The 12,131-nt window shown below is 41.9% G+C and overlaps 1 protein-coding gene across 2 annotated transcripts in view; it reads left to right on the top strand.

The window, feature by feature from the left end:
• The window catches only part of NLK (nemo like kinase), a 92,428-nt gene that overhangs the window by 57,947 nt on the left and 22,350 nt on the right, over positions 1 to 12,131 (top strand). The gene's annotated exons all lie outside the window — the stretch shown is intronic.

The raw sequence follows: 12,131 nt of genomic DNA, 5'->3' as shown, positions 1-12,131 counted from the left end.
TGGCACATACAGAAGTTATCCTGTTCCTCAGTGTGATTCAGCATTGCAAGCTTGAGGTATCCCTTGTTGGAGAAAGGCAAGGTCTGCTCATTTTGCTGTTGGTTGGCTGCTTTTATCACTAGACAGAGGCAGATGTTAGAAAGGATTGCCTTCCCTGAGTCCTCTGTGATGTACCCAGCGCAGCTTTAGATAGGGACCTCTGAATAGAAAATGGAAACTGTTGTACAGAGATATGTTCTTTCCCACAATGGAAACTGGAAAATATGTATAGAAAGATAGCACTCTTAGGGGTGTTTTACCCTCCTCCACTATGAATCATTGCTTACAACTGCATCCTAGCTTGACTCCCATTTGAAATGCTGGTTTGAGGTGATGGAAGTACAGTATTGTTCTGTTGCACTTAACTCATGATGAAAATCAAAGGTTTGGGGGCAAGTTTCTAATTTATGGAGCCTGGGAGGAGGAAACAAATATGATTAACAACCAGCTTCAACCCAATGGAGCATGATTTGCTTTAGATCAGCCCCCAGCCCAGCCCCCTTTGAGCCTGGGGAAAGATTTGGAATGTTAAGAAAATGTCACGGGTACGGTACTATAAAATACCCATTTATTTAATTAATTATATGGGAGGCTCCTCCCTCAAGCCTAATTGCAACAAGGGAAGGGGGATTTGGGGATGGGGAGGTCACAGATGGAAACCCCTTGAAATTGCTCTACTCTGTTGTAATTCAGCTTCAAGAAATCCTATTGTAGTTAGTAAAAAGGCTTCTTTGAAGCCTAATTATGGTGAGAGAGAAAGAGGGGTTTTCAGTGTGTTTAGGTGGGGGCAGAATAGCTGGGGAGGGGAGAAAGTAGCTTCTTCCTACAGCTGCACTCCCTCCCTCTGAAAATGCCCCATGTGCTGTAATTGGGCAAGCTTAATTCCAGCAGGGAAAGAAGAGGTGGGCAGGATCTGGTGGGTGCCAGGGAAGGTCTCTGTGGGCCTATGCTTACTGTGTTGGTGACCTATATTGATAAAGCACTGTGTGCATGGTGCCTTAAAGGTAAAGGGATCCCTGGGGTTGCAGCACTCATCTCATGTTATTGGCCGAGGGAGCCGGCGTACAGCTTCCAGGTCATATGGCCAGCATGACAAAGCCGCTTCTGGCGAACCAGGGCAGCACACGGAAACACCGTTTACCTTCCCACTTGGAGCGGTTCCTATTTATCTACTTGCACTTTGACGTGCTTTTAAACTGCTAGGTTGGCAGGAGCTGGGACCGAACAACGGGAGCTCACCCCGTCGCAGGGATGGTGCCTTACAGAGCAACAGAAGACAGATCTCTGACTTAAGGAGCTAAGCCCAAAATTCAGGATAGGGAGGCCACAGAGGGATCAGATAGAGATGAGGGTAAACCAGCTTTGTTTTAGTAGGGGATGAGCACCAAAATATCATGCATTTTACATGCAAAAAGGACCCTGATTAGACCCCTGCAACTGCAGGTAGGGCTGCTCTCTACAGCCTTAAAGAGATGCTTCCAGTCATCATCTTTCATGCAGTATAAGACAGCTTCCTATAACCCTGTACTGTGCCAAAGGCATCACAGAAAAGATAGGATCTGTCCTCCCTCATAGGATCCAGTTGCTTTTCTACCCTGGCCCTCTCTGTGTGGTTGCAGGTAGTCTTCTCAGGGCTTTATAAAGTCATCTTGCAGGGGGAACGCAGTCCATGAGCAGCTACCAGTTGGCCACCTGCACTCTAGGCAAATGTTTGCCTGAGGCAGATGAATAAAATATTGCCTGTATTGTCACGAATGCTTGCCTATAGGGTGTTGGGCAAGAATTTTTTTTTTTAAGTGTAGGGAAATAGGCAGCCAGATGGAAGTAATGCATTTCCCAGAGACCCTGACATCTTACTGCCTTTTTGTTTTTCACTTCATTGAGCTGGCTTTGTCCACTAGTTTCGGCATGGTACAAAAAAGCAGTGGCTATGGTGTAATGAAGCTTGGCTTTCTTTTATTAACCACATGCACTAAGAGCTTGAGCAAGGAAGTTGAGCAATGATATGTTGTAAGCATGTCAGTGTACAAAATTGGAAATGAAAGTTTCCTCAATTTACAAGTTGGGTGGGGAAACCCTTTCAAGTTTTAATTATTTAAATCTTAGTTTGCGTAAGAGATCAAAACCTTAATCTGTTCAGGCATTTCCATCGTATTTAAAAGACTCTTCAAGTGATGTGGTTAAAGTGAAACGATTAGGATTCACTTTTAACAGTTCACATTGAAACACTGATTGTTCTGAGAACAGGAGCTGCAATAAGGTGTATATATTAGACAATGTAAGCATTTCCCCCTCTGACTAAACCAACTACGTGGAACTGTAAACTGAAATTAACTCACAACCTGGTACAAAGGAATAGTGCTAGGATCTCACAGCTTAGAAGGTGGTTGGTTCTATGTGGGTTTCAGACTCTTGACCAGAATGAAAGCAGCCTTCATAAATTATAAACAACCAGATATGGTCACTAATTCCTTCTTTGGTTGTCAAGAGTTTCATGAGGTGGCTGTTCTGATCGTTGGAATGCGTAAAGGAGTAGAGGAAATTATTTGCTTTAAAAAGTGAATCTACTTCTATTCCAGCTGTGTCTGTTTGGGCAACTAGACACTCTGAATTCTGGAAGTAATGCCATTGGTTTTTTTAATGCTTCTGTCCCAACTCCATTCCACCCAACTTGCTCAGAGCTACTGTGGGAGCTTAAAAAGCAGAGGCAGCAAAATGTGATGCATCAAATGTAGCAAAGTGTGGACTCCCAAGCAAAAGGGTCAGTGGCAACCATAGGTCCAGTAGTAAGTTAATGGCCGTATGCTAGTGTAGCACATCCCTGGGCTTGGAGGTGGCGAAACAGCACAACTCTCTGCACAATAATAAACATGTTCATTATTTCCTTCATGGCTTGCTTATGTCAGGTCCAACAGGTTTTTGTTGTACTTCAGAAACTTGTGAGAACCATTTGCCCACAGTAGAGAAGACTGATACAGCCCACGGTGGCATTATACTACAAACAAGTCTAGGATAGAACTACCAGCCCCCCTGCAAATCAGTGGCTAATTTCCAGTCATTCCAGAAGCTCACAATAATTTTGGTTGCTCTTTTCCAACTCTACAATTTCCCTTTTCAGCTACGGTGACCAGAACTGAACACAGTATTCCAGAAATGAGCACAGTATTCAAAATGCAGTCACACCATAGTTTTGTATAACAGCATTATGACATTGGCAGTTTCAATCCTTTCATAGCAATCCTCAACAAGGAATTAGCCTTTTTCACAGCTGCCAAACACTGGGTTAACATATGCATTGAGTTATCCACCACAATCCTAAGATCTCCTTCCTTGGTCAGTCATTGCCAGTTCAGACCCCTTAAGCACATATGGAAAGTAAGGAGGTTTTTTTGTTTTTTGTTTTTTGCTCCACTGTGCATCATTTTACACTTGCTTACACTGAATCACATTTGCCATTTTACTACAGCCAAGTCATCCAGTTTGGAGATACCCTTTTGGAACTCCTCACAGTCCCTTTTTATTTTTGTTTATATCCCACCTTCCTTTCACCATGGAACCAAAGGCAGTGTATGTGGTGTTCCCATGTGTCCTTAGTTTCAGCAAGTTGGTGGCCTCAGGTGCCTTCAGGCTATACCCTGGGACTTTCTTAACACTCCAAACAAATTGGTGTCATCAGTGAACTTGGGTACCTCACTTCTCACTCTCAAGTCATATATGCACAAGTTTAAAAGCACAGTTTCCAACACTGATCTTTGAGGTTCCCCTGTACTTCTTACATCCCTCCATTGTGCATACTGTAAGTCTTCATAATTCTTTCTCCTTAGTGATCATGTTATTTATATGTATTGGTATTATGATGCATACCATTTGCTCTGTTGCTAAAAATACAAAAATAAGAACTGTTTGCCCAGAGAGCATAGCAGGACAAAAATAAACAAACAAATGAACATATGTTCTGTAGGCAATGCTATCTCTGTTTTATTACCTTTCAAGTCAATCTATACACAGCTTCAGTGTCTCTTCTTAGTGAGTGTGTCTCTTTTAGGGTTTGAAGCTCTGGCATGAATATGATACAATAAAATATTGGCAGGCTTGTCCCTTTTTAGCATCTCCCGCATGATAAAACTTGAAATGAGGCAATTGTAGAGAGCTTCAAATATTCTGTGAGGCACCTGCAAGGGTACGAGCTGAGTGCTTTGTCCTTCTGTCTTTTGTTCTTTCGCACCCCTTCTTTTTGTCAAGGTGAACTCCATCAGGAAAGATGCTGAGGGCAGATAGGCCAGCTGAATGTGTCTCTGACACATTGCCTTTCTCCCCTGCCCCCCTCCCTTCTTTCATATAGTTCAGGGACATCCAATTCTCAATAGACTGCGATCTACTCAAAGTATTTAAAAAACTGGCAGTGATCTACCCATTGTCATAAAAAGACTGGCAGTGATCTACCCAAAGTTGTGGAGCTTTTTTAGGAAGCCAAAGTTGGGCTTTTTTGTAAGGAGATCCCTGAGGGGCCAGAGGTCAACCAGTATCTACCTGTAACATCCCGTGATCTACCAGTAGATCACAATCTACCTGTTGGACATGCCTGATAGTTCAATGGAAACAAGGTGGTAGGGCAACTGCTGGTTGGTGCTTCTTGTGTCAACGAACCTGCAGGCCTCTAGATACTGTTGGGACTCCAACTTCCACCAGTCCAGGCAGCATTGGCAGCAGCTGGGGATGATAGGTGTTGTAGTTCAATAACCTCTGGAGAGCCATACACCCCTGTTGTAACAGCTGGTGTTGATCTATATATCAGTTTCTTTGCTTCAGTTGTTCATCGTTCTTTCCAATCCACTAGAAGAAATTGTAATGGAGAGACAGAAGAAACTGCACCCTTCCCCTACCCTGTAACATACTAAATATGTGTGGCTTCCTTTCCTTGTAATGCAGCTTCAGTTAATGGATTTTTCAATCGTTTAAGTTGTTTTGTATTCTAATACTAACAATTTTCAATAAGCTTTAAATATGTAAGTGCTTTTGAAAAAAATGTGGTGGTATTGATCCTAACTGGGTTCTTGTTCCATCATAATGTTTTTTGGATGTTAATCCGTTGCAGTTTAACCCTTTGTCTAAGACTTGGTTTCCCTAACAGCAGTGAGGTGTTTGAGTCTGAGGTCTTTGTAAGGTGACTTCCAGCTACTACTTCAAAGGGCTGTCATTGCTTAGCATGTGTGATAGTAGGTAATTGGCTCTAGCAGGAGCACTTTGATTTACAGAGAGGCATTTCTATTTGTCACAGAGCCTGAGTAAACTTAAAAAAACCACCCTAAAAACTTGATAGTGTCATGAAGACACTTGCAAATCAACGTCAAAATATAAACTAGGCCAAGGACATTCATTTCTGTGGACTGTTGTCTAACCTTAGCCACTTCTGTGTTAACAATTCTTCACATTTTTGTGCAACCCTTAGTTATGAAACTTGCAAGGAGCTCGCTTCTAGTCTCCTTACATGCACACAGGTTTGCAGTGTTCTGCTTGGGGCTATACAGGTGTTAAAGGGCCAGGCCAGAGGGTTTAATTTATATTGGAAGTTAAATGGATGTGGGTTGACAAGTGAGGATGAGGGTAAATTGGTGGGTGACAAATGGTGGTGGAAAGAAAATTAAGATGGGGGGGCATGGCTCATTGGTTTAGCACATGATTTGGATGCAAATGGTCCCTGGTTTAGTGCCCAACATCTCCAGCTAAAGGAACTCTACTTGAGGTGTTGAAGTCCCACTACCAGTCCAAATTAGACATAGTCAGGAAACATCAAGTTTATTGCTAGATGACAGGAGGGTATCTAGTTGCATTTTACTGTTCTTCTTGGTGGTCTGAGGATCATTAAATGTGGCAAACTCCATAGCTATAATGGGGCAGGAGGGGCTGCTCTTCTAAGCACCATGAACATAATGATAGATGGCATAGGGGACAGCTTAGAGTCTGAGATAAAATTATTTGAACTGGAGGGAGAGATTGAGAAGTGTGACACAAGAAAAGAAGAGAAGCTTTAGGTCAGGGATTATGAAGTGCAAGGTTTAAAACTTAATGGCTAGAACTTTGAGATGTTCAGCTTAATGCCGTCCCATAATATAGCAATCATTCGAAAGAGAAATGGGCAAAGCTGTGGCTTGCATGATCTGGCTGTTGGCAGAAGATCTTAGTCGGCCTGTGTGCTTGCACAAGTATAAGGGGTGTGCACCACTGACATGTTCATTAATCACTTGGTCAAGCTTCACAACAAGGCTCTACATCCAGCTTTTAAAAATCTGAGCTGCATATTGCTCATTGTTTGTCCTTACTTTTGAAATGGGGGGAATTGCTTTTAGTTTGTGTATGTGGTTTTTTTATTTGCAAGAGAATCTGTTTGGCAGCACAATTCCAGTTATATTTCACTCATTTACATTCTATTCCCCATGGTGTTAACCCTAATCGTAATACATTGGTTCTAGCAATTTGTCCTGCACGGTTGGAGAAGCTATTTTTGGATTTTTTTTCATCTCTTCTCCTGCCCCCCCACCTCCAGTTAATCCATCTCTGAGCTGGCATTGATGGTGCATTCCCCATTACCATAGGCATAGCCAAGCAATACAAAGAGCTTCTGGGCAGGATTCCAGCTGGCTACAGATCCCTGCTCCCTAATATTTGAGCTTTTGATGTACACTCTGGTTCTGTGATACGCTTAAACTTGTAGCCAACTGTCAGGGTGGCCTGCTACCCATTTAGAAAGCGTGGCGCTTTCAGCTTGTCACTGTTGTCGCTTGTTTACATGATTAGGTCTACCTGAAGATGTATGTGGTGGTTTTTTGTTTTGTTTTGTTTTGTTTTTAGCAAGGAGTACTTCTGCTTGTGCCTGATGGAAGCCAAGAGCCCCCATTGTCGCCTATTGATGATCCCAGTGCATTTATCAAAGGCCCAAAGGGGAACTGAGCTCTTGTGATAAAGTGAATCCCTTTATTCTGCTCCTTTTTCTGTCCATCTGTGTGGAAAGAGGAGGCTATATTGAGGGCTCTATGGTGCTATCATAAAATAGCCTTTCCTGACAAGGCTTTTATTTCCGCAGAGAGAGATACTAAAAAACCATCCTCTTGCAAGATGGATGGGGTGATACTATTATTGTTGTTGAGAAAAGATGCTAGCGTATTAGTGTGTGTGCACGCGCACGCACACACACACACACAAATAATAAAGGGATTGTGTTCTACTGAGTTGGTAAAAATCAATGATCTTTTAAAAAAATATTTATTTTTTACAAAACATTACTTTGATCTTAAAATATTTGGATGTAATAAAATCATATACAAATTGAAGCCATGATCTTCTGTCAAACCAGTTTTTCTTTGTAAAAGAATCAACTAGGAACAGAAATATGCAATTCTTGTGGTTAAACACTATAATACAGAATATGAACTATTTATAATTGTATCATGACAATTTCCACCAGATACTATCTATGACATGTAGAAACACTGTACTAACTTGCATCTATTGGCCTTTGCTTTTAGGGACCTTAGTCTTCAAGTAAATGAACTTGCTCATTCCCCTTGCATGAGTATATACAGAGAACTACAGTTACAAGGTGTCATAGAGAGTCCATTAACAAACATAGAGACAGCCAAACAGAAATCCTTAATCTCACAATCCCAAAAGCAGATACAAATTCTGTAGTGTAAAAGGCATGTGAGCTACTTGATTTGAATTTTTAGATTATGCCCCGGGTAGTGCAGCCACATTCCATTTCAAAAGTTCATTTTAATTTTTATAGCGCTCAGTTGGTATGTGCAGTTGTGCATGGATTAGAAAGTTGGAAGCTTAATTTATCTATGCTCTTTCTTAATTATTTAAATTGCTCTACCCTGATTAATGATTGCCTCCTTGAAAAATATTGTATGAAGAGACCTAGGGTGATACAATCGTTCTGCTGGTGGTGGTTTTTACTCACAATGTCTTGAGCATTGGATATTGCTTCAGGCCTGTGTGTTATCCCAGCTATGTGGTGTTTCACATCTAGAAGCACAGGATGTCTAACCGCAGAGTTACTTGGTGTAGTAGTACTGAAGTGGTATGGCTCTTCCTGTGACCATGCCATTTGAGAGTGGTTAAAAATTGCCTGAACCACATGTCTGCTGAGCTTTACACAAAGTGCATATTTCAGCAGTAGTATGTATGGCTCAGTAGCCTGGCAGCAACGATATAATCAGGCTAAACCACAATCGACCCCTGTGCCTTCTAATTACTAAGCACTGGAGTCAGATATGCACCGAAGCTCTTCGTATTCATGCAAGTTGTTTCGGTTGCTTTCCTGTAATTTCTAATGTTTAAAGACGTAAATCCGGAGCATGGGGGAAAGTTAGGGGGCTGAACTGCTATACATATATACTGTACAAGCTGAAGTGGGTGAACAGGAGTCAGATCCCATGTATAATTTTTGTACGTGTGGATCTTCTTGAGCAGTGTCAAAAATGTGACAAAACAAATGTGCTGGCTAGATTGCTTCTACATTACCAAATAGAAGCACTTCCCCATACACCAATTTGAAAACAAATACAACATGAGAATCATTCCCAAGAGCTGCACAATGCTGATTTTTACTGTTTTACTAAAGAGAACTGACACGAACTGTTCATCTTTGTGGTCTGCAGTCTGATACATGATGACTATATTAGGGAAAAAAGTTTCCCTCATGAACTATTTCCTGTTATATTTCACATATATACAAAAGTCATGATGCATAAAATTAGACTTTTAAGAACATGGTAGAGATGTATCTTCTACTCACAACTGAAATTAGAGACGCATGAAGTGGGTGCCATTGCACTCTGTATGGCAAGTAACATTCTTCAGGGTTTTGTTTAGTCCACTCTTTTGCAGGGTGCATTGTGTCTTTCTGGGTAGTTGGCTTCTGGAATGAGAATTGCCCCATCCAAAGAAAGATGGAGCAGTTTTGCTTAGGCAGAATCTGCCACAATATGTCAGAAGGCTGCAAGCAACAGTTGTATATGGCAGGAGAGCTGATTTAGGATTTCTAAAGGCTAGTCTGACACTGCTATGAGTCTGGTGCAGGCAGTGGGCTTGTGTCTGCACCCCTGTGATAAAACGCCACATTTTGTAAAAAGGGAACATGCTTAGGGAATAATTTCTTTGAACTTTGCAGATCTCAGGGAAGGGGACTGCAAACAATACTGTTGTGATGTGTCAGGCTTGTACATTAGGGTTGCTTGTCAGTATGGCTTAGTCTGTTAGCTTCAACAAGTCTCTCAGTCAGCACAAATTAAGGCCCTTCTCCTGTCCTCTGCTTTGTGCCTTTGATAATTTTTTTGAAGCAAATTGGTGTGTTTCGTACTTCTAATTTTATGCAGCTCCTTTACTAATTATTACTGTCAGCAGCATTTTCCATCCAGGAGTGCTGTTCTGTTTGGGGGTATAAAAACTAGAGCAACCTCGCAAGTCCTCTGGCCATGATATTTATGGCTCAACATTAAATTTAGAAAGACAGACATTCACTGAAACTTAAATGCCCTGACTAGCTTTATGGAGGGGCCGGGGGGGGGGGAGGCCTTACTAACAATTATAAGCACTGGAGAAGGCAAATGACATTGACCTATCCAGACACCAGCTGCTTAAATGGTTGCTGTAGTTGTGAAACCGGAAAATCAAGCGAGGCCTGCTTTTGCTCTTGCTTAGAGGCCCTTGTTAAATTATCCAGAGACAATCATGAGATAGTTATTGTTGAAGCTAATAGCACCTCTGAGCCCTTATCAAAAGCTGTTTTTTGGAGGGGTTGTTTTTGTTTTAATGCACAGCAGACCTGGAGCTGTGCAGGTGCCATTCCAGGCCCTCGTTTAATTTAAGCTGCTTTAGTTGGCATGGCAACTAGTTGAGACATCTGGGAGACATTAATGCTCGGGATTGAGGTTGAGGAGGATTTAGGTGGGAGAACCAAACAAGGATGTCATACCATAATAAAGCTCAGAGTATTGTAACTGGTTTTCTAGAATAGTGTGTGTATTGACAGGCAGGGGGGGGCGGGGCTGGGGGGGGGAAATCTGTATGGAAAAGAGGGAAAATGCAGTGGATGCTAATATGGGTGGGGATTTTGCAATAGGATCATGTTTCCTGAGCAGATTCTGTAAGCCCTTCTTAAATTTCTCCATAAGACCAGGCTTTGCGAAGATGGTTAAGAACATAAGAAGAGTCCTGCTAGATCAGACCAAAGGCTCCTGTTCCTCATAGTCGCCAACTTATGAGAAACCCACAAGCAGGAAAGAAGGCAGTAGCTCTCTCCTATGGTGGTTTCCCAGCAATTGGTGTGCAGGGGCATGCTGCTTCTCATTCTGCAGATAGCATGCAGTCGTCAAAACTAGCAGCCATCATTGGCAGAAGTAACAGCCGGGTAATTTTTTTTTATTACGGCCATTGAAAATGTCCAGAATAGTGAGCAAGGAATGAAAAAGAGGGAGATAGAAAACCTACTTTCCTGGACATGATGAAATAAATCATAGTGCAAGCTTAATTTGATTGGACAGTGCTGCAGGCAAAACGGGATTTCCGTTTGCAGCAAAAGCCACGTGGGTGGTATATGTGGATGCAGTCACTGCTCTCCCTTTGAAAATATACAAGCCAACATGTAGTCATTCTGGCACTAATTGGACTACATGCAAAGAAGGGGCGCTTTATACAAAACTCCTAAAACAAGCATAGACAACATGGCTCACTTCAAGGGTTGCATAAAATAGCGTGGGTGTGGTGTGTCAGGTAACATGCTATATCTATATTTCTATATCTATATATCATCTATATCTATATCATCTATATCTATCTATCTATATCTATATATCTATATCTATCTGTAGATAGATATCCTGAATAATCCTGAATGCATGGTCCCAGGGCAGCTGCAGAAAAGTAGTAAGAGACAATAAAAGTTCAATGTTTAAAAATAGAAAATAAAAAAGGCATACAGATGCAACCAACTAAAATAGCAACAGTCCATTCAAATGAACAGTAAGATCAAAACTTTGATTATATATATATATATATGCTAACACAAGCTGTTCTTAAAAGCCTGGGAAAACATTTTTTGCCTGGCATTCAGAAATGATTGGTAACCAAGGTGCTTCCTGGGGAGGGCATTCTAAAGATGAGGAGACACTGCTGATAAGGCTCTCTCTGGTCATGACCTGTAACATTTCAGACGGTGGGGTATCCTGGAGGAAGATGGTGATCTCAGTGGCCTGGCAGATTGATAGTCGAGCAGGTATTTTGTTTTAAGCCACAAAGGTTAAGACCTTTTAAACCCAGAACAGATTTCTTCCATCTTGCTTCCCTCCCCAGAACTCTTCAAGTTCTGTCCCTGCAGGCATAACCTGTTACCTGAAAATCCTGACGCACTGGTTTTGCTACAGGCTGTGTGTCCTCCCAGACTCTTGTCAACAGCCAAACGTGTAGATCAGAGAATTCACCTGACAATTACATTGGTATGGGAGGTGAAACTGGGATACCATCTTGCTCTTTTTTTGTAGTTACATCTAAGCACTTTATTGCTGACAGTGGGAAAAATCAGACTGCTTAAGCAGGTATGACTCAGGCAAACAGGCAGCAGCTATCGGTTGTTCTCAGGTGCTTTTTTCAGCTGTGTTCCCACCCTGATGATGCATGAGAGAAGCAGGCGGGCTCCCTGATAACAATTTCTATTTAGTACATTCGGTTTTTTGCCATCCCTCTGTAAATGTCTGTGGTGCTTCCGATGCTCATTTGCATCTCCACCTTTAAATGTCAGCAGGAAGGGGGTGCTGGTTTTTGTCATGCTGAACTACTGCCGTATATCGCCAACAAGCAGTTGCGTTTTCTGCAACCGTGCCAGTCTATTAAATGGTTCCTTTTGTCTTGCTTTCTCTATGTGAGCCTGCCGATTTGAAAGAAACAAAACTGGAACTTTAAAGATGTGCACCCAGATTGTATTGCTTGCCAACTTTCAGGGTGCCTCTTCACGCACATGAAAGGGATTGGTAGAGTTATTAATCGGCAAAAAGAATTGCACAAGTTCCACTGCTGATGGTTCTGAAAATAGCATA

The sequence above is a fragment of the Zootoca vivipara genome, chromosome 14 (genome assembly GCF_965207765.1).
Source record: "Zootoca vivipara chromosome 14, rZooViv2.hap1.1, whole genome shotgun sequence".
NCBI lineage: Eukaryota > Metazoa > Chordata > Lepidosauria > Squamata > Lacertidae > Zootoca > Zootoca vivipara.
The sequence above is the reverse complement of the archived record's forward strand: the minus strand, read 5'-3'. Positions and strand labels throughout refer to the sequence as shown.